Source organism: Anolis carolinensis, chromosome 2, assembly GCF_035594765.1.
Source record: "Anolis carolinensis isolate JA03-04 chromosome 2, rAnoCar3.1.pri, whole genome shotgun sequence".
Classification (NCBI taxonomy): domain Eukaryota; kingdom Metazoa; phylum Chordata; class Lepidosauria; order Squamata; family Dactyloidae; genus Anolis; species Anolis carolinensis.
Genome location: NC_085842.1, coordinates 207,857,394 through 207,862,235, shown reverse-complemented (window position 1 = coordinate 207,862,235; position 4,842 = coordinate 207,857,394). Strand labels below are relative to the sequence as shown.

Here is a 4,842-nt window from a genome sequence, read left to right as displayed (position 1 = left end):
GAGCTGGCCTCGAACTCATGACCTCCTGGTCAGAGTGATTCATTGCAGCTGGCTGCAGGTGGTTGCTCAACAGCCTGCGCCACAGCCCGGATGTTAACTTAAACATCCTGAAATCAATGTGTTTAAAAAGTTTTACATTTTCTTTAATTAAAGTAATTATTCAAATGTAGGGTTAAAAAAACCCCAAAACTTGCAAATGACTCAAAATTTTAATTTGTTACATTATAATGCTACAAACCTCATATCATCATTATGGTAATACTTTATAACAGTCTTCCATTTTCTACAAAAAATGGCTTCAGTAGAAGTTCAAAAGTGGTGTGGTTTTTATTATAAATTACCACCCCAACTTGAAACAGAGGGGCTCCCATGGTCTTGGGATATAGGCAGGTTCAATGTAAAAGGTGTTTCATTATGGGTACTGTCCCTAAGTCATCTAAAAGCCAATTATGACATCCAATTATTCCAGCAAGGTCAAGAGGCCTTCTCAGAGCAGTTTTCTCTCCAGGAGCATACGTATAATGGTTGAGGAGGAGATTAATATGAGAAATATTTTTAATTCCATTCTATTTTTCTCAAGATCTAGCAAGGAGTTACATCTCTGAACAGCCATCAGTAGATACTTCACCAAAGTCCATTGACTTCATCCGTACATCTTTCCCAAGTGAGTCCTGGGAAAATCACATCCTTGCTTCTCTGTCCTGAGAAATAGGGATGTCACGGGGCACTGAGGGCATCATATATCCTCATCTCCTCTTCTGCCAAAACCAAATCTGTAGCTGCTCTTCTCTATCTAGCAAGAATTCCCAATCTCACTATCATTTTCTCTCTCCCCAGCACTTGTCTTCCCTTCTCAACCTGGATGCTCCTGACCCTGCGTTTGTGTGCTGCCTCCCCCACCCCCACTCCTGAGTTGTTTTCTTCTCTGAGCACGGTGTTGAAGGCGGGAGGGGGTGGCTGTGAGAAAAAGAAGAAGAGAGGATATATGATGTCGTCAGTGCCCTGTGACACCCCTATTTGTCAGGGGAGCAGAGAAACACTTTGCCTGGTGATGAAAAAGCTTTTCTAATGAGGCTTGATCAATATCACTCCCATTGCGCCATCCATCAGGGGTTGTTAGGAGCCAGTGTGTCCATTCCTGACTAACTCCTGAGGTTGGGGGCTACAAGGTGAGGCAGCAAGGGGAGGGGAGGGCTGGGGGAAGGGACAAGAAACGGTGTCAGCCTGCGAAGGAACAGGTTCCATAAACTGGCCTGGTAGCGAGACACCAAGGCAAGAGAATTCTGCCCAGATCTTTGGGTGGAGGAGAGGTTTGTGTGAGATTGATGGGGCTGCAGATGTTCTTGCCTCCATTAGGAGGGGCTGCCTGAGCTCTGCCTTAAACAAACAGCCTTGTAAATCAGGACCAGCGAGGCATCTGGAGACTCCGCAGAACTGAAAAAAAACAAAACAGCAGTAATAGTCTCTGGCCTTCCCTGAATTGAACCTGGCTTTCTTGCTTTGTTGAGGGCCCTTCCACACAGCCAGAGTCCACACTGCCATATATCCCAGTTCAAAGTAGATAATATGGCATTTTATTCAGCGGTGTGGAAGGGGCCTGAGGTATCCAAGGACAACTGGGAGGTGCAAAAATATGAAGTGCGTTTTAGGTACACTGGCCATGATAATACACAAATTCAGGACACAGCACTGGATTCAAAATCAATTTTCTAATAATAAGAGCTTTGTTTCTTAGTTTTTTAAAACAAGGTATTTTTGCTCCAAGAACAGAGCTGGGGAAATCATCAGAATTAGGTTTTGTTTTGTTTTGTTTTTTTGTTTTTTCGTGTCAGGAGCAACCAGAGTTGCTTCTGGAGTGAGAGAATTGGCCGTCTGCAAGGACGTTGCCCAGGGGACGCCCAGATGTTTTGATGTTTTTACCATCCTTGTGGGAGGCTTCTCTTATGTCCCCGCATGGAGCTGGAGCTGATAGAGGGAGCTCATCCACACTCTCCCCGGGTGGGATTCGAACCTGGCAGCCTTCAGGTCAGCAACCCAACCTTCAAGTCACTTAGTCCACTACGCCATCTGGGGGCTCCATCAGAATTAGGTGATGTATAGTAAAGGTAAAAGGTAAAGGTTTTTCCCCTGATATTAAGTCTAGTCGTGTCCAACTCTGGGGGTTGGTGCTCATCTCCATGTCTAAGATGAAGAGCCAGCATTGTCAGTAGACACCTCCAAGGTCATGTGGCCGGCATGACTGCATGGAGTGCCGTTACCTTTCCGCTGGAGAAGTACCTATTGATCTACTCACATTTGCATGTTTTCAAACTGCTAGGTTGGCAGAAGCTGGGGCTAACTGTGGGAGCTCACCCTGCTCCCCGGATTCAAACTGCCAACCTTTTGGTCAGCAAGTTCAGCAACTCAGCAGTTGCCTGTGTTATTCTAATTTTTTTTAGAGGGTGGGGTTTTCAGGCTGTCTCTTGGTGAAGGCTAGATGGGCCGAATGTTGTTATGCAATTCACAGCTCTATGGCGAGCATTGTGGAGTTCAAATGGAGTGGCAGCACTTAATCTAGACTTTGTTCCCACTGGAAGAGGAGATTGCTGATACAGTAGTGTCTCACTTATCCAACACTTGCTTATCCAACATTCTGGATTATCCAACGCTTTTTTGTAGTCAATGTTTTCAATACATCGTGATATTTTGGTGCCAAGTTAGTAAATACAGTAATTTCTACATAGCATTACTGTGTATTGAACTACTTTTTCTGTCAAATTTGTGGTATAACATGATGTTTTGGTGCTTAATTTGTAAAATCATAACCTAATTTGATGTTTAATAGGCTTTTCCTTAATCCCTCCTTATTATCCAACATATTCGCTTATCCAATGTTCTGCCGGCCTGTTTATGTTGGATAAGTGAGACTCTACTGTAATTTAAGATGTTTTTGTAACAGCTACATTTCTTTATAAGGGCACCAGTTCAACACAGGTGGTCTAAATGCTCTGGACAAAATTCTGCTGATGCAGTACAATAGCAGTCACACTCTTTCCAGAGTCATACAGCAATAGCAAAGCAAGGCAGGCCACTGGATGATGTAGTACACATCTCCAAATGTGGAATGCCACTTTGATTCGTTTCACATGGCCCTTTTGTTGGAGGGAAAGGAAATGTTCAACATAAAACCGAATATGAAACCAAATGCTTAACTAAATAAAATAATGCCACACACACATGTGTAACGGCACTACCATGCCACTCCATTTTTGAGAACATGAACTGAATTTGAACATTGTTCATTGGACAAATATGTCCAACAACTTCTGTGGAAGCAAGTTAAGCAAGTTTTCAACACGACTCTGGCCCCTCTCAGTCAACTCTACGCAGCCTACTTCTCTGATGTCTTCTTTCTTCTGCTGAGCATGAAGCATTTTGGCTGCTGCTAACACTGCGATCTTTCAGAAAGGTATACTTTTCATACACATGCACACATATACCAATGGTATACTCTCTCCAGAGTCTAAACCTACCGGTAGTAGTTCTCTTTGCTTACCTTCTCTGTGTAACTTTAAAACTGAAGATTTGGTTTTTTTCAAGACATAAAGATACTCACCTTTCTTGAACCTGGCACCTTCCACATGCATTGGGGTCACAGTCCTTATCAAAGGGCATTCTCGCTAGAAATAATGAGAGCTTTAGCTCAATAATATAATAATAATAATAATAAAACTTTATTTATACCCCGCCACCATCTCCCCAACGGGGACTCGGGGCTGCTTACATGGGGCCATGCCCAGAACAATACAATATAACAGCATATAAAAGAACAACATATCACAACACAGTGAACAATACAATAGATAATAATATACATTACAATGCAAAATCAAGGGGAAAAAAAACAAGGGCGCGCCTCATGAACATTAAGTTAAAACTCAGGGTGAGAAAGACATAAGAATAAAACCACAAAGAACAGGGTCATAAGATAGTGGTGCAGTCTAGAGGATAGATATTGGAAGGGAGCAACGGAAAAGAAATATAAAGTAGTTACTCTCCAAAAGCACAACGGAAGAGCCATGTTTTCAAGTCTTTCTTGAAGGCTACTAATGTGGGGGCTTGCTTCAACACATCTCTGGTCTACATTAGGATAAATGTACTTACAGTCCTTAGATGAGGACTAAAGTATTCCAGCAAGGTCAAAAAGCCTTCTTAGAACATGGAGCTCCTCTAAAGAGATATTCCCTGACCTTTAAAGAAAAGGAGATCAGTCCATTCTTCTAATTCATACTGTGTTTACTATCGAATATTCATTTGTTGGAGTCCCAGGTACTGTGATGCAGCATTGCACCAATCCAAAGCCACAGCAACAGCCTTACTCATAGTGCGGTTGCAATCCCAGCAGGGAGAGAGATGAACATTTTGCTTGATTTGCATATTTCAAATGCAGAAACTGAATTAAGATGGGAAGCAGACTAGTTCTGACAAGCAAATAGACTGTCACTGCCTTTCAAAACATAGACTAATTTTCCAAACTTTGTGTTCACATAGTTGTGCTGAACGGTTTTGCTTTGCAACTTTTCACATACTCACAATATTGTCAAAGGGCTTGCAGATAGCTGTGACTAAACAACAAGCACTCTCCTGTCAAATGTAATATAATATTATACCAATAATGTAATACAATATTATACCAATAATAATACAATAAAATAATATTAATTATATATTATATCTTAAATGTAATATTACTAATAATATTACCATATAATGATATAGTACAATATAATAATTTAATGCTTATATTGTGCTATGCTAATAATATATTGTATGTTCATTTGATTTGTAAGCCGCTCTGAATCC

At 41.4% G+C, this 4,842-nt stretch overlaps 1 long non-coding RNA gene across 1 annotated transcript; it reads right to left on the bottom strand.

Annotated features, from left to right (window-relative positions):
* Nucleotides 1-537: 537 nt before the first annotated feature.
* LOC134296504 (uncharacterized) lies at nucleotides 538-4,562 on the bottom strand. The gene is made up of 2 exons (XR_010003283.1): nucleotides 3,596-4,562; nucleotides 538-1,434 (listed from the first exon to the last, which is right to left on the bottom strand). It is a non-coding gene; the product is annotated as an uncharacterized LOC134296504 (long non-coding RNA).
* Nucleotides 4,563-4,842: the final 280 nt, after the last annotated feature.